The following is a 22,800-nucleotide window of genomic DNA, read 5'->3' as shown; positions in this document are numbered from 1 at the left end:
CTTACGACTCCTGGTTTATTAGAACACTGCTCTACCGCTGAGCTAAAGAGGCGCGGCCTAGCGGTACTCTTGGGTACTTCGTCCTTACGGTCGTCTGCATCATCAGACTTTAGCTGACAACACTTCATATTACCGGCTAATGTTTGCAGCTATGGCGACAAATTACTGCTTGGCTACACATCTGACACGTAACCGATGTGCTCTCCAAACAACAACACTTGCATTTCAGAACATGTCTTTCACACATGTCTACAAAATCACCTTCACCTTCAAATACAGCTTCCTTGCGACTGACAGAGACGTAGGTAAAGTTTAAAGTTGCTATTTCCATTAAATCTCGTTAATCAGAAAAACGGTAATTTACACTTGCAGCGGAACAAAATTCCGTTCCGCCCAGCGTCTGGCTCGAACCCACGACACTGGGATTAAGAGTCTGACGCTCTACCGACTGAGCTAGCCGGCTACCTCGGTGAATACCTGCCGGGTAGCACGTCACACAGTACTCGTTTGGGTTGGGTGGTCCCATACAGAATCTCTCCATGATGCCTAATGTTTTCCTAACGTCACACTCGTCACGTACTTCACTTTTATGTCATAATCATTTCTGAGAGGCAAAGAAATTGCATGACAACATGCAGAGCTAGTGGCGTCAAAATTAACGCACATACTTTATGTGACTCAAAAGCCGAACGAGTTACTTTCCGACGTTGTTTTAGATGTGCAAGTGATAGTCAAAACTCGCTGTGTCGGCACTCTGCCGACCATTTCGCTAGTTAACACCGGTCTTGTTGTGTGTGTTTCAAGCTCAAGAGCATCTCCAAGCAAAAAATGGTCAACAGCAACATTCAGACGGTTTCGTACTGCTCAATTGCTACATTAAAACGTTATGTTTCTTTTTCAGAACTGGAAAAACACAAGCGTGACAGCATTCGAACCTGTAATCTTCAGATCCGAAGTCCGACGCCTTATCCATTAAGCCACACGGTCACTGACGACCAACATTTACATGTATACGACTCATCTCGAAACGCTCACACCCCTGAGGATTTGTGTTTTCGTTCTACACAGCCGCTGCCCCTTGCTCTTTCCCACCCATTCGTTACATTCAACCTCTGACGAGACCGACCAAATATAGACTGAGAAACAAGACCACACACTTTGTGCATTCGGAATCGAAGGCAGGGCGTCCCTCGCCGCATTTGCTACGATTGCCATTTGCTACTTCTGCAGAAGCGGCGGCGGCGGCGACGACGGCGACGACGACGACGACGAATATCGCGAGAGGCTCTGAGATATGTGAGAAATACATCTATAAAATGTAATTCAGACTGCCTCGTCCCACCTTATGCTGTACCGCTTTGGCAAATGCTTTATCTGCGCCATTCGCCTTAATCGCATCTGAAAGTAATTCTTAAAAAAACGCCTGTCGCTAATTGTTCGTCATCACAGGTACTGTTTGCTATACGGCCACGACGCGCAACTGATTTCCAAAATTAATCTTTCTCCTGTTAGGATGGAACTTACGACTCCTGGTTTATTAGACCAGTGCTCTACCGCTGAGCTAAAGAGGCGCGGCCTAGCGGTATTCTTGGGTACTTCGTCCTTACGGTCGTCTGCATCATCCGACTTCAGCTGACAACACTTCATATTACCAGCTAATATTTGCAGCTATGACGACCCATTACTGCTTGGCTACACATCTGACACGTAACCGATGTGCTCTCCAAACAACAACACTTGCATTTCAGAACATGTCTTTCACACATGTCTACAAAATCACCTTCACCTTCAAATACAGCTTCCTTGCGACTGACAGAGACGTAGGCAAAGTTTTAAGTTGCTATTTCCATTAAATCTCGTTAATCAGAAAAACGGTAATTTACACTTGCAGCGGAACAAAATTCCGATCCGCCCAGCGTCTGGCTCGAACCCACGACACTGGGATTAAGAGTCTGACGCTCTACCGACTGAGCTAGCCGGCTACCTCGGTGAATACCTGCCGGGTAGCACGTAACACAGTACTCGTTTGCGTTGGGTGGTCCCATACAGAAACTCTCCATGATGCCTAATGTTTTCCTAACGTCACACTCGTCACGTACTTCACTTTTATGTCATAATCATTTCTGAGAGGTACAGAAATTGCATGACAACATGCAGAGCTAGTGGCGTCAAAATTAACACACATACTTTATGTGACTCAAAAGCCGAACGAGTTACTTTCCGACGTAGTTTTAGATGTGCAAGTGATAGTCAAAACTCGCTGTGTCGGCACTCTGCCGACCATTTCGCTAGTTAACACCGGTCTTGTTGTGTGTGTTTCAAGCTCAAGAGCATCTCCAAGCAAAAAATGGTCAACAGCAACATTCAGACGGTTTCGTACTGCTCAATTGCTACATTAAAACGTTATGTTTCTTTTTCAGAACTCGAAAAACACAAGCGTGACAGCATTCGAACCTGTAATCTTCAGATCCGAAGTCCGACGCCTTATCCATTAGGCCACACGATCACTGACGACCAAAATTTACATGTATACGACTCATCTCGAAACGCTCACACCCCTGAGGTGTTGTGTTTTCGTTCTACACAGCCGCTGCCCCTTGCTCTTTCCCACCCATTCGTTACATTCAACCTCTGACGAGACCGACCAAATATAGACTGAGAAACAAGACCACACACTTTATGCATTCGGAATCGAAGGCAGGGCGTCCCTCGCCGCATTTGCTACGATTGCCATTTGCTACTTCTGCAGAAGCGGCGGCGGCGGCGACGACGGCGACGACGACGACGACGAATATCGCGAGAGGCTCTGAGATATGTGAGAAATACATCTATAAAATGTAATTCAGACTGCCTCGTCCCACCTTATGCTGTACCTCTTTGGCAAATGCTTTATCTGCGCCATTCGCCTTAATCGCATCTGAAAGTAATTCTTAAAAAAACGCCTGTCGCTAATTGTTCGTCATCACAGGTACTGTTTGCTATACGGCCACGACGCGCAACTGATTTCCAAAGTTAATCTTTCTCCTGTTAGGATGGAACTTACGACTCCTGGTTTATTAGAACACTGCTCTACCGCTGAGCTAAAGAGGCGCGGCCTAGCGGTACTCTTGGGTACTTCGTCCTTACGGTCGTCTGCATCATCCGACTTCAGCTGACAACACTTCATATTACCAGCTAATATTTGCAGCTATGACGACCCATTACTGCTTGGCTACACATCTGACACGTAACCGATGTGCTCTCCAAACAACAACACTTGCATTTCAGAACATGTCTTTCACACATGTCTACAAAATCACCTTCACCTTCAAATACAGTTTCCTTGCGACTGACAGAGACGTAGGCAAAGTTTAAAGTTGCTATTTCCATTAAATCTCGTTAATCAGAAAAACGGTAATTTACACCTGCAGCGGAACAAAATTCCGTTAAGCCCAGCGTCTGGCTCGAACCCACTACCCTGGGTTTAAGAGTCTGACGCTGTACCGACTGAGCTAGCAGGCTACCTCGGTGAATACCTGCCGGGTAGCACGTAACACAGTACTCGTTTGCGTTGGGTGGTCCCATACAGAAACTCTCCATGATGCCTAATGTTTTCCTAACGTCACACTCGTCAAGTACTTCACTTTTATGTCATAATCATTTCTGAGAGGTACAGAAATTGCATGACAACATGCAGAGCTAGTGGCGTCAAAATTAACACACATACTTTATGTGACTCAAAAGCCGAACGAGTTACTTTCCGACGTTGTTTTAGATGTGCAAGTGATAGTCAAAACTCGCTGTGTCGGCACTCTGCCGACCATTTCGCTAGTTAACACCGGTCTTGTTGTGTGTGTTTCAAGCTCAAGAGCATCTCCAAGCAAAAAATGGTCAACAGCAACATTCAGACGGTTTCGTACTGCTCAATTGCTACATTAAAACGTTATGTTTCTTTTTCAGAACTGGAAAAACACAAGCGTGACAGCATTCGAACCTGTAATCTTCAGATCCGAAGTCCGACGCCTTATCCATTAGGCCACACGGTCACTGACGACCAACATTTACATGTATACGACTCATCTCGAAACGCTCACACCCCTGAGGATTTGTGTTTTCGTTCTACACAGCCGCTGCCCCTTGCTCTTTCCCACCCATTCGTTACATTCAACCTCTGACGTGACCGACCAAATATAGACTGAGAAACAAGACCACACACTTTGTGCATTCGGAATCGAAGGCAGGGCGTCCCTCGCCGCATTTGCTACGATTGCCATTTGCTACTTCTGCAGAAGCGGCGGCGGCGGCGACGACGACGACGACGACGACGACGACGAATATCGCGAGAGGCTCTGAGATATGTGAGAAATACATCTATAAAATGTAATTCAGACTGCCTCGTCCCACCTTGTGCTGTACCGCTTTGGCAAATGCTTTATCTGCGCCATTCGCCTTAATCGCAACTGAAAGTAATTCTTAAAAAAACGCCTGTCGCTAATTGTTCGTCATCACAGGTACTGTTTGCTATACGGCCACGACGCGCAACTGATTTCCAAAATTAATCTTTCTCTGTTAGGATGGAACTTACGACTCCTGGTTTATTAGAACACTGCTCTACCGCTGAGCTAAAGAGGCGCGGCCTAGCGGTACTTTTAGGTACTTCGTCCTTACGGTCGTCTGCATCATCCGACTTCAGCTGACAACACTTCATATTACCAGCTAATATTTGCAGCTATGACGACCCATTACTGCTTGGCTACACATCTGACACGTAACCGATGTGCTCTCCAAACAACAACACTTGCATTTCAGAACATGTCTTTCACACATGTCTACAAAATCACCTTCACCTTCAAATACAGCTTCCTTGCGACTGACAGAGACGTAGGCAAAGTTTAAAGTTGCTATTTCCATTAAATCTCGTTAATCAGAAAAACGGTAATTTACACTTGCAGCGGAACAAAATTCCGTTCCGACCAGCGTCTGGCTCGAACCCACGACACTGGGATTAAGAGTCTGACGCTCTACCGACTGAGCTAGCCGGCTACCTCGGTGAATACCTGCCAGGTAGCACGTCACACAGTACTCGTTTGGGTTGGGTGGTCCCATACAGAATCTCTCCATGATGCCTAATGTTTTCCTAACGTCACACTCGTCACGTACTTCACTTTTATGTCATAATCATTTCTGAGAGGCAAAGAAATTGCATGACAACATGCAGAGCTAGTGGCGTCAAAATTAACGCACATACTTTATGTGACTCAAAAGCCGAACGAGTTACTTTCCGACGTTGTTTTAGATGTGCAAGTGATAGTCAAAACTCGCTGTGTCGGCACTCTGCCGACCATTTCGCTAGTTAACACCGGTCTTGTTGTGTGTGTTTCAAGCTCAAGAGCATCTCCAAGCAAAAAATGGTCAACAGCAACATTCAGACGGTTTCGTACTGCTCAATTGCTACATTAAAACGTTATGTTTCTTTTTCAGAACTGGAAAAACACAAGCGTGACAGCATTCGAACCTGTAATCTTCAGATCCGAAGTCCGACGCCTTATCCATTAGGCCACACGGTCACTGACGACCAACATTTACATGTATACGACTCATCTCGAAACGCTCACACCCCTGAGGATTTGTGTTTTCGTTCTACACAGCCGCTGCCCCTTGCTCTTTCCCACCCATTCGTTACATTCAACCTCTGACGAGAACGACCAAATATAGACTGAGAAACAAGACCACACACTTTGTGCATTCGGAATCGAAGGCAGGGCGTCCCTCGCCGCATTTGCTACGATTGCCATTGCTACTTCTGCAGAAGCGGCGGCGGCGGCGACGACGGCGACGACGACGCCGACGAATATCGCGAGAGGCTCTGAGATATGTGAGAAATACATCTATAAAATGTAATTCAGACTGCCTCGTCCCACCTTATGCTGTACCGCTTTGGCAAATGCTTTATCTGCGCCATTCGCCTTAATCGCATCTGAGAGTAATTCTTAAAAAAACGCCTGTCGCTAATTGTTCGTCATCGCAGGTACTGTTTGCTATACGGCCACGACGCGCAACTAATTTCCAAAATTAATCTTTCTCCTGTGAGAATGGAACTTACGACCCCTGGTTTATTAGACCACTGCTCTACCACTTTTTTTTTTTTTTTTTTTTTTTTTTTTTTTTTTTTTTTTTAGGGCCTCCTTCCTCCCCTTCAGCCCCGCCTTGCGCTCGCCATAAATCGCCTTCGTCGGCGTCGGCTTCATCTGCCATGATTTCTGAAGTACTTATTCTTCTGAACTATTCCGATTTCCAAACCAAAGATACTTCTAAACCTATTGCATAGTCCTGCAATGGTGACAAAGTAGAATATATATATATATTTTTTTTTTTTTAATAGAAAATGAAAAAGGAAATCTGGTCCGCTAGAAAAACAGAAGAAAATAAAATAGTCCTTGTCGTAACACTGTTCAGTATACGTCACTGTGACATTTGAAGAAGAAAAGAGAAAAAACAAAGCAATGTAGAATGAAGGAAAGAAAAAAATACTTCTTTCATCGAAGAACGACTTCTAAAAAATTCGCATATCGTTTCCTGTAATGTCTCGTCTGTGAAAGTATGTGAAACTGTAATGCCAGGTAAAGACAGTACGCCGCCTCACTCTTGGGTTCTTGCGTCTGTAAATAATGAACATAATGACCCTTCAACCAATTGACAGAGTTCCGTTTGGTGTTCGGGTACGGCACTGAATCCGGATACAGGAAATCTTCAGGTTTAATACAAAGCTGGGAAGTCCTCATAATCGTAGCCAGTTTTCGGCGAATGCATGGCCAAACTGCTTGGACAGTGGTGCACAGAAAACGATGTTCATCAGTATCAGGCAAGTTGCACGTTAGGCACAAAGGTGAGTCAGCCAAATGTAGAGCATGAAGTCGTGAATTGGTACTTATTTTACGGTTCACGACCCTGTACCAAGAGGCTTTCACTGACGTTGGTAAATCACGGCTATGTATGTTTTTCCATATCACTGGCCAGCGATGATTGGGGTATTTGTGTTCGATGTTGTTCCTGTTCTTGGTTGCCAGTAGTTTATTATAAACTAACTTCACCACGGAAAGCTCATTTTCTGGGAGAGTTGACCGTACGTAACTGAACTCAATGAAAAAGCTCTTAAAGTGAGTCAGCGCAGGCGGAATATGTTGAACAGAGACAGGAGGCTGCAGGCAGGCCGGCGCTATTTCGGTTAACAAGTGAGCCGTTAGACTGTTCGGTAACGACCTCCACCGTTTGTAGGTGGTGCATACGTACAAAGCTCGTGACTTGGAACGAACATCTGTTAAATTTAAGCCTCCATCGGTCGTGGAGAGAGTGAGCGTATCGTACTTGACTTTAAAAATGTGTCCACGTGTGACAAAATGTCCTAGAGCGGACATCATACGCTTCGCTGTCTCCTGTGGCATGGGCAGTACTTGTGCAACGTAGTTAATCTTTGAGGTGAGGTAGACATTAGCGAAGGTGACTTTCTGCAGTTCATCAAGGCTTCTTAGGTAGTGGGTCTGCATGCAAGCACGCATACTTGCCAGGAGATTCCTATAGTTCACCGCAATTGTGTGCTGTATGTTGCTCCTGTACTCAATACCAAGGCATTTCATTTTAGAAATTAGTTGCAACTGACCGTGATGGTGCAGCGAGATGCCGCGTCCTATGTTCATAATGCCAGATTTCCTGGCATTCAACTTCGCACCCGCAACAAGTTCGTAGTTTTTGACGATCTGAAGGGCTTCCTCGACTTCACCTTCGTCCATGACCAAAAATCCGACGTCATCCGCATATGCAGTACAAACAATCTTAATGCCGTGGATGGTTAATCCTTGTAGACGCTGTGTCAAGGTGACAAGCAAAGGCTCAATGGCAATGGCAAACAAGGCCATCGACATAGGGCATCCCTGTCGCACTGAATTAGTAATATTAATTGATGCGCTCAGCTGGCCATTCACCATGAGTCGAGTTACTCCTTTACGAAGGAGCTCATGTATAAGATTGATAAAACGTAGTGGAAATCCCATGGCATGCATCGTCCGGATGAGAAACTGATGGTTTACTCTGTCGAATGCCTTTGAAAAGTCAAGGGAAACTAGCGCACACCGTATCTTACACGCATCTGCAATGGCTATAACGTCCCTGTATTGAGACAAATTTTGGAAGATCGTCCTACCGACACCTACACTGGTCTGGTACTGACCAATGACAGTATTCATCAACATTTTCAATCTATTAGAAATAATACGTGCTAAAATTTTGTAGTCACTGTTCAGTAAAGTAAGCGGCCGAAAATCGTCAACAGAACTGCACATTGGGCGTTTAGGGATTAAAACCACGATGCCTTCCACGAGAGCCTGAGGAACATTAAAATCTGGCCGTAAAATTTCATTAAACATACTCAACAACTTGGGCTTTAATTTGTCGCAGAAAGTAAGATAAAATTCGGCAGTGAGACCGTCGGGTCCCGGCGATTTATTTTTCGGACTTCGTGATAGCGCAGAATCCAATTCGTCTTCATCAATTTCTCGCATGAGAGTTTCGACTTCAGCAGCACCCAAAGTCCTTTGCAAGTTATTGAGTAATTCATCGTGAGTTCCATCGTCGGTATGTGTCGTTGTCAGGAGACCTGCCAAGTGATTGTGAAGTGCGTTCCGTATGTCTTGTTGCCGCGTGAGCGCAACGCCTTCACTCAACTGAAGACGAGTTATTAATCTCCGCCGCCCCCTCTTATTTTCACGAATGACGTGAAACATGGATGTCATTTCGTCGTCTATCACATTCTGGGGCCTGGACCTTATTTGAAAGCCTTCTGCCTGCTGCCGCTGAAGTTTTAATAATTTTGCCTTAATTTTTTTAATCTGCATAAAATTTTCAGGTACAGTCACATCGGACTGGTAAAGCTCCCTGAGACAAGTAAAATAAAACTCAGACGTTTGCCGTTGCCACCAGGATTTGTCCCGAGCGTAGCGTTTAAACATTTTTGATAAAGTTGGTTTGGCATGTGTTATCCACCATTCAGTAACGGAGGCATACTGTGCAACCCGTCGTTCACATGCCTCCCATGTTTCGTTAAAGACACGGTGACAGTCAACATCGTTAAGGAGAGCATTGTTAAGTTCCCAGAAACCTCTGCCGCGAAATGTGCCTTGCTTGACCATGTTAACAGTACAAATATATGCGGCATGATCGGAAAAAATTGTGGGCCAAACTTCGGATTGGAGGACTTGAGTCTTCATACACGCCGATACATAGATTCTTTCTAGCCGGCTTGCAGAGTGGTTCGTGACATGAGTGAACCCAGGTGCCGCTCCGTGCGTATGCTCCCATGTGTCAATGAGGTTCATTTCTTGGACGATACGTTCTAGTTCTCCAGATTTGTTAAAATTAGGCGTCTGGTCTTTTGGACTTAAGACACAATTGAAGTCACCCGCAAAAATTATACGATCGTAGGTTCCCCTAAAAAGTGGGACTATGGCGCTTGTGAAGAACTCAGCCCTAGCACGCCTATTGCTACTGCCGGACGGGGCGTAAACATTGATTATGCGTGTCCGATGGAAAGTGACAGCGATCCCTCTATGATCAGGCAGTTTTTCTGCGTCGGTCGCTACAATCCCTTCTTTTAACAGAATCGCTGTCCCTAAATTCGCACCGCTCCCGGAATTGGAGAGAGTAGTATAACCAGTTATTCGGTCAAGTTCAATCGCAGCGACTTCTTGAAGTAACAGAATATCGATATCCGCTGCGTATACAAAATCTTGTAAATTACGGAGCCGCCAGTACGACTGTATCTTATTGATGTTTAACGTGGCAATTTTATAGGCTTGGGGCTCGTTCATGGGAGAAGGCACATACTATTAATTAAACAGTCTTAGAAGGATGGCTAACGAAATTGAGGCCAAGCGCGTCAGTCGGAGTTCCTGTAGTTCCCGGTACGGTTGGTGTATGCTGCTCTGTGGGGGGTGCCGAAGATTCCGTCTCAATGGTCCGCATGACAGCCGCATCATTGCTCGCATCCAATACTTCCATTTCCTGTGCCCAATTCCCAGTGAGAGTGGCCTCTGACAAAAGCGATCCTGCGTTTCCTTGAGCGTGGGTATCCGGCAAAACGACTCTACTCGAGGTATCACTATCTTCCACCCGTCGTGGATTCACAGGGGGAGACACTACAGGATCAATGTCCATTCGATCAGACGCAGGGAGACCAACTTCAGAGGGTTCAGAAGTGTTCTGACACATTTGGCTGCTTATTCGTTTCGCTTTGTCGCGGAGCTGTGGGGCGAGCTGATTGGCTCCTTGATGTGCAAGTCTCCGCTTCTTTTTGGAAGGCTTCCTGTTAGGGTTCGCAGTATCATCAACATCCGAAGTGGACTGTTGACTCTGGGGTTGATCCGCCGGGAACACAGCGTCTGCTTCATCCTCAGTACCAGTGGCATCAACCACTGGGGAGTCATCCGTCGTTACCTCCATCTCTGAGTGTGGTAGCGGCGGTGCCGCGTCAGCACTCGGTTCTTTGACGTTATCGGCCAAAACATCATTCAAACGAGGGGCATCTACAGGCGGGGTCGCGGGTGGTAGACCAGAAGCCGCGACAGCGTATGTCAGTGGCAGTGCCGTCGTCACAGGGGGGCTAGCGGCTTCACCGACAGGTATCTGCGTCACCCGTCTTTGTATACATTCAGAGCGCACGTGGCCGGGCGCACCACAGCCGGCACACGTTTTTGGCTGCCCATCATATATGACAATTCCGCGATGTCCACCTACGTAAATATATGAAGGTATGTGCTTCTGTATATCGATCTTAACCTGCCTGACGCCGTTAAGCACCGGAAATTTGTGGGCTTTGGACCAACGCTCCGCAAAATTGTTAATGACCCTCCCGTAAGGTGTCAATGCAGAATTTATTTGCGCGGCTGTTATTTCAAACGGGAGTTCGAAAATACGTGCCGTCCGGATGCCCAGTCCAGCATGCGTAATGCTGACGTCACTGACGGTACCATCGCTATGTTTAAACTTCAGTACACCTCCACTGGACTCTACAATTCTATCACACAGTTCAGAGGACGTTAATTTCACATAAACAACACTAGTCACGATAGAGAAATTTATCCCTACAATGTCATCAAAAGTAATCTTAGCTGTTTCCTCTAACCATGCTTCAACTTCAAACGAATTTGGTTTCGAAAAGTTCCTATCAAAGGTAAACTTCAAGGTATCTTTCCTGTTAGTCGGATTCATAATTCCATATCAGATCCTACAGAACGGAACGAATACTAATACCACTGAGCTAAAGAGGCGCGGCCTAGCGGTACTCTTGGGTACTTCGTCCTTACGGTCGTCTGCATCATCAGACTTTAGCTGACAACACTTCATATTACCGGCTAATATTTGCAGCTATGGCGACAAATTACTGCTTGGCTACACATCTGACACGTAACCGATGTGCTGTCCAAACAACAACACTTGCATTTCAGAACATGTCTTTCACACTTGTCTACAAAATCACCTTCACCTTCAAATACAGTTTCCTTGCGACTGACAGAGACGTAGGCAAAGTTTAAAGTTGCTATTTCCATTAAATCTCGTTAATCAGAAAAACGGTAATTTACACCTGCAGCGGAACAAAATTCCGTTAAGCCCAGCGTCTGGCTCGAACCCACGACCCTGGGATTAAGAGTCTGACGCTCTACCGACTGAGCTAGCCGGCTACCTCGGTGAATACCTGCCGGGTAGCACGTAACACAGTACACGTTTGCGTTGAGTGGTCCCATACAGAAACTCTCCATGATGCCTAATGTTTTCCTAACGTCACACTCGTCACGTACTTCACTTTTATGTCATAATCATTTCTGAGAGGTACAGAAATTGCATGACAACATGCAGAGCTAGTGGCGTCAAAATTAACGCACATACTTTATGTGACTCAAAAGCCGAACGAGTTACTTTCCGACGTTGTTTTAGATGTGCAAGTGATAGTCAAAACTCGCTGTGTCGGCACTCTGCCGACCATTTCGCTAGTTAACACCGGTCTTGGTGTGTGTGTTTCAAGCTCAAAGAGCATCTCCAAGCAAAAAATGGTCAACAGCAACATTCAGACGGTTTCGTACTGCTCAATTGCTACATTAAAACGTTTATTATGTTTCTTTTTCAGAACTGGAAAAACACAAGCGTGACAGCATTCGAACCTGTAATCTTCAGATCCGAAGTCCGACGCCTTATCCATTAGGCCACACGGTCACTGACGACCAACATTTACATGTATACGACTCATCTCGAAACGCTCACACCCCTGAGGATTTGTGTTTTCGTTCTACAAAGCCGCTGCCCCTTGCTCTTTCCCACCCATTCGTTACATTCAACCTCTGACGAGACCGACCAAATATAGACTGAGAAACAAGACCACACACTTTGTGCATTCGGAATCGAAGGCAGGGCGTCCCTCGCCGCATTTGCTACGATTGCCATTTGCTACTTCTGCAGAAGCGGCGGCGGCGGCGACGACGGCGACGACGACGACGACGACGAATATCGCGAGAGGCTCTGAGATATGTGAGAAATACATCTATAAAATGTAATTCAGACTGCCTCGTCCCACCTTATGCTGTACCGCTTTGGCAAATGCTTTATCTGCGCCATTCGCCTTAATCGCAACTGAAAGTAATTCTTAAAAAAACGCCTGTCGCTAATTGTTCGTCATCACAGGTACTGTTTGCTATACGGCCACGACGCGCAACTGATTTCCAAAATTAATCTTTCTCTGTTAGGATGGAACTTACGACTCCTGGTTTATTAGAACACTGCTCTACCGCTGAGCTAAAGAGGCGCGGCCTAGCGGTACTTTTGGGTACTTCGTCCTTACGGTCGTCTGCATCATCCGACTTCAGCTGACAACACTTCATATTACCAGCTAATATTTGCAGCTATGACGACCCATTACTGCTTGGCTACACATCTGACACGTAACCGATGTGCTCTCCAAACAACAACACTTGCCTTTCAGAACATGTCTTTCACACATGTCTACAAAATCACCTTCACCTTCAAATACAGCTTCCTTGCGACTGACAGAGACGTAGGCAAAGTTTAAAGTTGCTATTTCCATTAAATCTCGTTAATCAGAAAAACGGTAATTTACACTTGCAGCGGAACAAAATTCCGTTCCGCCCAGCGTCTGGCTCGAACCCACGACACTGGGATTAAGAGTCTGACGCTCTACCGACTGAGCTAGCCGGCTACCTCGGTGAATACCTGCCGGGTAGCACGTCACACAGTACTCGTTTGGGTTGGGTGGTCCCATACAGAATCTCTCCATGATGCCTAATGTTTTCCTAACGTCACACTCGTCACGTACTTCACTTTTATGTCATAATCATTTCTGAGAGGTAAAGAAATTGCATGACAACATGCAGAGCTAGTGGCGTCAAAATTAACGCACATACTTTATGTGACTCAAAAGCCGAACGAGTTACTTTCCGACGTTGTTTTAGATGTGCAAGTGATAGTCAAAACTCGCTGTGTCGGCACTCTGCCGACCATTTCGCTAGTTAACACCGGTCTTGTTGTGTGTGTTTCAAGCTCAAGAGCATCTCCAAGCAAAAAATGGTCAACAGCAACATTCAGACGGTTTCGTACTGCTCAATTGCTACATTAAAACGTTATGTTTCTTTTTCAGAACTGGAAAAACACAAGCGTGACAGCATTCGAACCTGTAATCTTCACATCCGAAGTCCGACGCCTTATCCATTAGGCCACACGGTCACTGACGACCAACATTTACATGTATACGACTCATCTCGAAACGCTCACACCCCTGAGGATTTGTGTTTTCGTTCTACACAGCCGCTGCCCCTTGCTCTTTCTCACCCATTCGTTACATTCAACCTCTGACGAGACCGACCAAATATAGACTGAGAAACAAGACCACACACTTTGTGCATTCGGAATCGAAGGCAGGGTATCCCTCGCCGCATTTGCTACGATTGCCATTTGCTACTTCTGCAGAAGCGGCGGCGGCGGCGACGACGGCGACGACGAATATCGCGAGAGGCTCTGAGATATGTGAGAAATACATCTATAAAATGTAATTCAGACTGCCTCGTCCCACCTTATGCTGTACCGCTTTGGCAAATGCTTTATCTGCGCCATTCGCCTTAATCGCATCTGAAAGTAATTCTTAAAAAAACGCCTGTCGCTAATTGTTCGTCATCACAGGTACTGTTTGCTATACGGCCACGACGCGCAACCGATTGGCAAAATTAATCTTTCTCCTGTTAGGATGGAACTTACGACTCCTGGTTTATTAGACCAGTGCTCTACCGCTGAGCTAAAGAGGCGCGGCCTAGCGGTATTCTTGGGTACTTCGTCCTTACGGTCGTCTGCATCATCCGACTTCAGCTGACAACACTTCATATTACCAGCTAATATTTGCAGCTATGACGACCCATTACTGCTTGGCTACACATCTGACACGTAACCGATGTGCTCTCCAAACAACAACACTTGCATTTCAGAACATGTCTTTCACACATGTCTACAAAATCACCTTCACCTTCAAATACAGCTTCCTTGCGACTGACACAGACGTAGGCAAAGTTTAAAGTTGCTATTTCCATTAAATCTCGTTAATCAGAAAAACTGTAATTTACACTTGCAGCGGAACAAAATTCCGATCCGCCCAGCGTCTGGCTCGAACCCACGACACTGGGATTAAGAGTCTGACGCTCTACCGACTGAGCTAGCCGGCTACCTCGGTGAATACCTGCCGGGTAGCACGTAACACAGTACTCGTTTGCGTTGGGTGGTCCCATACAGAAACTCTCCATGATGCCTAATGTTTTCCTAACGTCACACTCGTCACGTACTTCACTTTTATGTCATAATCATTTCTGAGAGGTACAGAAATTGCATGACAACATGCAGAGCTAGTGGCGTCAAAATTAACACACATACTTTATGTGACTCAAAAGCCGAACGAGTTACTTTCCGACGTTGTTTTAGATGTGCAAGTGATAGTCAAAACTCGCTGTGTCGGCACTCTGCCGACCATTTCGCTAGTTAACACCGGTCTTGTTGTGTGTGTTTCAAGCTCAAGAGCATCTCCAAGCAAAAAATGGTCAACAGCAACATTCAGACGGTTTCGTACTGCTCAATTGCTACATTAAAACGTTATGTTTCTTTTTCAGAACTGGAAAAACACAAGCGTGACAGCATTCGAACCTATAATCTTCAGATCCGAAGTCCGACGCCTTATCCATTAGGCCACACGATCACTGACGACCAAAATTTACATGTATACGACTCATCTCGAAACGCTCACACCCCTGAGGTGTTGTGTTTCCGTTCTACACAGCCGCTGCCCCTTGCTCTTTCCCACCCATTCGTTACATTCAACCTCTGACGAGACCGACCAAATATAGACTGAGAAACAAACCACACACTTTATGCATTCGGAATCGAAGGCAGGGCGTCCCTCGCCGCATTTGCTACGATTGCCATTTGCTACTTCTGCAGAAGCGGCGGCGGCGGCGACGACGGCGACGACGACGACGACGAATATCGCGAGAGGCTCTGAGATATGTGAGAAATACATCTATAAAATGTAATTCAGACTGCCTCGTCCCACCTTATGCTGTACCGCTTTGGCAAATGCTTTATCTGCGCCATTCGCCTTAATCGCATCTGAAAGTAATTCTTAAAAAAACGCCTGTCGCTAATTGTTCGTCATCACAGGTACTGTTTGCTATACGGCCACGACGCGCAACTGATTTCCAAAGTTAATCTTTCTCCTGTTAGGATGGAACTTACGACTCCTGGTTTATTAGAACACTGCTCTACCGCTGAGCTAAAGAGGCGCGGCCTAGCGGTACTCTTGGGTACTTCGTCCTTACGGTCGTCTGCATCATCCGACTTCAGCTGACAACACTTCATATTACCAGCTAATATTTGCAGCTATGACGACCCATTACTGCTTGGCTACACATCTGACACGTAACCGATGTGCTCTCCAAACAACAACACTTGCATTTCAGAACATGTCTTTCACACATGTCTACAAAATCACCTTCACCTTCAAATACAGTTTCCTTGCGACTGACAGAGACGTAGGCAAAGTTTAAAGTTGCTATTTCCATTAAATCTCGTTAATCAGAAAAACGGTAATTTACACCTGCAGCGGAACAAAATTCCGTTAAGCCCAGCGTCTGGCTCGAACCCACTACCCTGGGTTTAAGAGTCTGACGCTGTACCGACTGAGCTAGCAGGCTACCTCGGTGAATACCTGCCGGGTAGCACGTAACACAGTACTCGTTTGCGTTGGGTGGTCCCATACAGAAACTCTCCATGATGCCTAATGTTTTCCTAACGTCACACTCGTCACGTACTTCACTTTTATGTCATAATCATTTCTGAGAGGTACAGAAATTGCATGACAACATGCAGAGCTAGTGGCGTCAAAATTAACGCACATACTTTATGTGACTCAAAAGCCGAACGAGTTACTTTCCGACGTTGTTTTAGATGTGCAAGTGATAGTCAAAACTCGCTGTGTCGGCACTCTGCCGACCATTTCGCTAGTTAACACCGGTCTTGTTGTGTGTGTTTCAAGCTCAAGAGCATCTCCAAGCAAAAAATGGTCAACAGCAACATTCAGACGGTTTCGTACTGCTCAATTGCTACATTAAAACGTTATGTTTCTTTTTCAGAACTGGAAAAACACAAGCGTGACAGCATTCGAACCTGTAATCTTCAGATCCGAAGTCCGACGCCTTATCCATTAGGCCACACGGTCACTGACGACCAACATTTACATGTATACGACTCATCTCGAAACGCTCACACCCCTGAGGATTTGTGTTTTCGTTCTACACAGCCGCTGCCCCTTGCTCTTTCCCACCCATTCGTTACATTCAACCTCTGACGAGACCGACCAAATATAGACTGAGAAACAAGACCACACACTTTGTGCATTCGGAATCGAAGGCAGGGCGTCCCTCGCCGCATTTGCTACGATTGCCATTTGCTACTTCTGCAGAAGCGGCGGCGGCGGCGACGACGGCGACGACGACGACGACGACGAATATCGCGAGAGGCTCTGAGATATGTGAGAAATACATCTATAAAATGTAATTCAGACTGCCTCGTCCCACCTTATGCTGTACCGCTTTGGCAAATGCTTTATCTGCGCCATTCGCCTTAATCGCATCTGAAAGTAATTCTTAAAAAAACGCCTGTCGCTAATTGTTCGTCATCACAGGTACTGTTTGCTATACGGCCACGACGCGCAACTGATTTCCAAAATTAATCTTTCTCCTGTTAGGATGGAACTTACGACTCCTGGTTTATTAGAACACTGCTCTACCGCTGAGCTAAAGAGGCGCGGCCTAGCGGTACTCTTGGGTACTTCGTCCTTACGGTCGTCTGCATCATCCGACTTCAGCTGACAACACTTCATATTACCAGCTAATATTTGCAGCTATGACGACCCATTACTGCTTGGCTACACATCTGACACGTAACCGATGTGCTCTCCAAACAACAACACTTGCATTTCAGAACATGTCTTTCACACATGTCTACAAAATCACCTTCACCTTCAAATACAGCTTCCTTGCGACTGACAGAGACGTAGGCAAAGTTTAAAGTTGCTATTTCCATTAAATCTCGTTAATCAGAAAAACGGTAATTTACACTTGCAGCGGAACAAAATTTCGTTCCGCCCAGCGTCTGGCTCGAACCCACGACACTGGGATTAAGAGTCTGACGCTATACCGACTGAGCTAGCCGGCTACCTCGGTGAATACCTGCCGGGTAGCACGTCACACAGTACTCGTTTGGGTTGGGTGGTCCCATACAGAATCTCCCCATGATGCCTAATGTTTTCCTAACGTCACACTCGTCACGTACTTCACTTTTATGTCATAATCATTTCTGAGAGGTAAAGAAATTGCATGACAACATGCAGAGCTAGTGGCGTCAAAATTAACGCACATACTTTATGTGACTCAAAAGCCGAACGAGTTACTTTCCGACGTTGTTTTAGATGTGCAAGTGATAGTCAAAACTCGCTGTGTCGGCACTCTGCCGACCATTTCGCTAGTTAACACCGGTCTTGTTGTGTGTGTTTCAAGCTCAAGAGCATCTCCAAGCAAAAAATGGTCAACAGCAACATTCAGACGGTTTCGTACTGCTCAATTGCTACATTAAAACGTTATGTTTCTTTTTCAGAACTGGAAAAACACAAGCGTGACAGCATTCGAACCTGTAATCTTCAGATCCGAACTCCGACGCCTTATCCATTAGGCCACACGGTCACTGACGACCAACATTTACATGTATACGACTCATCTCGAAACGCTCACACCCCTGAGGATTTGTGTTTTCGTTCTACACAGCCGCTGCCCCTTGCTCTTTCCCACCCATTCGTTACATTCAACCTCTGACGAGAACGACCAAATATAGACTGCGAAACAAGACCACACACTTTGTGCATTCGGAATCGAAGGCAGGGCGTCCCTCGCCGCATTTGCTACGATTGCCATTTGCTACTTCTGCAGAAGCGGCGGCGGCGGCGACGACGGCGACGACGACGACGACGACGAATATCGCGAGAGGCTCTGAGATATGTGGGAAATACATCTATAAAATGTAATTCAGACTGCCTCGTCCCACCTTATGCTGTACCGCTTTGGCAAATGCTTTATCTGCGCCATTTGCCTTAATCGCATCTGAGAGTAATTCTTAAAAAAACGCCTGTCGCTAATTGTTCGTCATCACAGGTACTGTTTGCTATACGGCCACGACGCGCAACTAATTTCCAAAATTAATCTTTCTCCTGTGAGAATGGAACTTACGACCCCTGGTTTATTAGACCAGTGCTCTACCACTGAGCTAAAGACGCGCGGCCTAGCGGTACTCTTGGGTACTTCGTCCTTACGGTCGTCTGCATCATCAGATTTTAGCTGACAACACTTCATATTACCGGCTAATATTTGCAGCTATGGCGACAAATTACTGCTTGGCTACACATCTGACACGTAACCGATGTGCTGTCCAAACAACAACACTTGCATTTCAGAACATGTCTTTCACACATGTCTACAAAATCACCTTCACCTTCAAATACAGTTTCCTTGCGACTGACAGAGACGTAGGCAAAGTTTAAAGTTGCTATTTCCATTAAATCTCGTTAATCAGAAAAACGGTAATTTACACCTGCAGCGGAACAAAATTCCGTACCGCCCAGCGTCTGGCTCGAACTCACGACCCTGGGATTAAGAGTCTGACGCTCTACCGACTGAGCTAGCCGGCTACCTCGGTGAATACCTGCCGGGTAGCACGTCACACAGTACTCGTTTGCGTTGGGTGGTCCCATACAGAAACTCTCCATGATGCCTAATGTTTTCCTAACGTCACACTCGTCACGTACTTCACTTTTATGTCATAATCATTTCTGAGAGGTACAGAAATTGCATGACAACATGCAGAGCTAGTGGCGTCAAAATTAACACACATACTTTATGTGACTCAAAAGCCGAACGAGTTACTTTCCGACGTTGTTTTAGATGTGCAAGTGATAGTCAAAACTCGCTGTGTCGGCACTCTGCCGACCATTTCGCTAGTTAACACCGGTCTTGTTGTGTGTGTTTCAAGCTCAAGAGCATCTCCAAGCAAAAAATGGTCAACAGCAACATTCAGACTGTTTCGTACTGCTCAATTGCTACATTAAAACGTTATGTTTCTTTTTCAGAACTGGTAAAACACAAGCGTGACAGCATTCGAACCTGTAATCTTCAGATCCGAAGTCCGACGCCTTATCCATTAGGCCACACGGTCACTGACGACCAACATTTACATGTACACGACTCATCTCGAAACGCTCACACCCCTGAGGATTTGTGTTTTCGTTCTACACAGCCGCTGCCCCTTGCTCTTTCCCACCCATTCGTTACATTCAACCTCTGACGAGAACGACCAAATATAGACTGAGAAACAAGACCACACACTTTGTGCATTCGGAATCGAAGGCAGGGCGTCCCTCGCCGCATTTGCTACGATTGCCATTTGCTACTTCTGCAGAAGCGGCGGCGGCGGCGACGACGACGACGACGACGACGACGACGAATATCGCGAGAGGCTCTGAGATATGTGAGAAATACATCTATAAAATGTAATTCAGACTGCCTCGTCCCACCTTATGCTGTACCGCTTTGGCAAATGCTTTATCTGCGCCATTTGCCTTAATCGCATCTGAGAGTAATTCTTAAAAAAACGCCTGTCGCTAATTGTTCGTCATCACAGGTACTGTTTGCTATACGGCCACGACGCGCAACTAATTTCCAAAATTAATATTTCTCCTGTGAGAATGGAACTTACGACCCCTGGTTTATTAGACCAGTGCTCTACCACTGAGCTAAAGAGGCGCGGCCTAGCGGTACTCTTGGGTACTTCGTCCTTACGGTCGTCTGCATCATCAGACTTTAGCTGACAACACTTCATATTACCGGCTAATATTTGCAGCTATGGCGACAAATTACTGCTTGGCTACACATCTGACACGTAACCGATGTGCTGTCCAAACAACAACACTTGCATTTCAGAACATGTCTTTCACACATGTCTACAAAATCACCTTCACCATCAAATACAGTTTCCTTGCGACTGACAGAGACGTAGGCAAAGTTTAAAGTTGCTATTTCCATTAAATCTCGTTAATCAGAAAAACGGTAATTTACACCTGCAGCGGAACAAAATTCCGTTCCGCCCAGCGTCTGGCTCGAACCCACGACCCTGGGATTAAGAGTCTGACGCTGTACCGACTGAGCTAGCCGGCTACCTCGGTGAATACCTGCCGGGTAGCACGTCACACAGTACTCGTTTGGGTTGGGTGGTCCCATACAGAATCTCTCCATGATGCCTAATGTTTTCCTAACGTCACACTCGTCACGTACTTCACTTTTATGTCATAATCATTTCTGAGAGGTAAAGAAATTGCATAACAACATGCAGAGCTAGTGGCGTCAAAATTAACGCACATACTTTATGTGACTCAAAAGCCGAACGAGTTACTTTCCGACGTTGTTTTAGATGTGCAAGTGATAGTCAAAACTCGCTGTGTCGGCACTCTGCCGACCATTTCGCTAGTTAACACCGGTCTTGTTGTGTGTGTTTCAAGCTCAAGAGCATCTCCAAGCAAAAAATGGTCAACAGCAACATTCAGACGGTTTCGTACTGCTCAATTGCTACATTAAAACGTTATGTTTCTTTTTCAGAACTGGAAAAACACAAGCGTGACAGCATTCGAACCTGTAATCTTCAGATCCGAACTCCGACGCCTTATCCATTAGGCCACACGGTCACTGACGACCAACATTTACATGTATACGACTCATCTCGAAACGCTCACACCCCTGAGGATTTGTGTTTTCGTTCTACACAGCCGCTGCCCCTTGCTCTTTCCCACCCATTCGTTACATTCAACCTCTGACGAGAACGACCAAATATAGACTGCGAAACAAGACCACACACTTTGTGCATTCGGAATCGAAGGCAGGGCGTCCCTCGCCGCATTTGCTACGATTGCCATTTGCTACTTCTGCAGAAGCGGCGGCGGCGGCGACGACGGCGACGACGACGACGACGACGAATATCGCGAGAGGCTCTGAGATATGTGAGAAATACATCTATAAAATGTAATTCAGACTGCCTCGTCCCACCTTATGCTGTACCGCTTTGGCAAATGCTTTATCTGCGCCATTTGCCTTAATCGCATCTGAGAGTAATTCTTAAAAAAACGCCTGTCGCTAATTGTTCGTCATCACAGGTACTGTTTGCTATACGGCCACGACGCGCAACTAATTTCCAAAATTAATCTTTCTCCTGTGAGAATGGAACTTACGACCCCTGGTTTATTAGACCAGTGCTCTACCGCTGAGCTAAAGAGGCGCGGCCTAGCGGTACTCTTGGGTACTTCGTCCTTACGGTCGTCTGCATCATCAGACTTTAGCTGACAACACTTCATATTACCGGCTAATATTTGCAGCTATGGCGACAAATTACTGCTTGGCTACACATCTGACACGTAACCGATGTGCTCTCCAAACAACAACACTTGCATTTCAGAACATGTCTTTCACACATGTCTACAAAATCACCTTCACCATCAAATACAGTTTCCTTGCGACTGACAGAGACGTAGGCAAAGTTTAAAGTTGCTATTTCCATTAAATCTCGTTAATCAGAAAAACGGTAATTTACACCTGCAGCGGAACAAAATTCCGTTCCGCCCAGCGTCTGGCTCGAACCCACGACCCTGGGATTAAGAGTCTGACGCTGTACCGACTGAGCTAGCCGGCTACCTCGGTGAATACCTGCCGGGTAGCACGTCACACAGTACTCGTTTGGGTTGGGTGGTCCCATACAGAATCTCTCCATGATGCCTAATGTTTTCCTAACGTCACACTCGTCACGTACTTCACTTTTATGTCATAATCATTTCTGAGAGGTAAAGAAATTGCATAACAACATGCAGAGCTAGTGGCGTCAAAATTAACGCACATACTTTATGTGACTCAAAAGCCGAACGAGTTACTTTCCGACGTTGTTTTAGATGTGCAAGTGATAGTCAAAACTCGCTGTGTCGGCACTCTGCCGACCATTTCGCTAGTTAACACCGGTCTTGTTGTGTGTGTTTCAAGCTCAAGAGCATCTCCAAGCAAAAAATGGTCAACAGCAACATTCAGACGGTTTCGTACTGCTCAATTGCTACATTAAAACGTTATGTTTCTTTTTCAGAACCGGAAAAAC

This window comes from Schistocerca gregaria, unplaced genomic scaffold (genome assembly GCF_023897955.1).
Source record: "Schistocerca gregaria isolate iqSchGreg1 unplaced genomic scaffold, iqSchGreg1.2 ptg000169l, whole genome shotgun sequence".
In the NCBI taxonomy this organism is placed as follows: domain Eukaryota; kingdom Metazoa; phylum Arthropoda; class Insecta; order Orthoptera; family Acrididae; genus Schistocerca; species Schistocerca gregaria.
Note: the sequence above shows the minus strand (reverse complement) of the source record.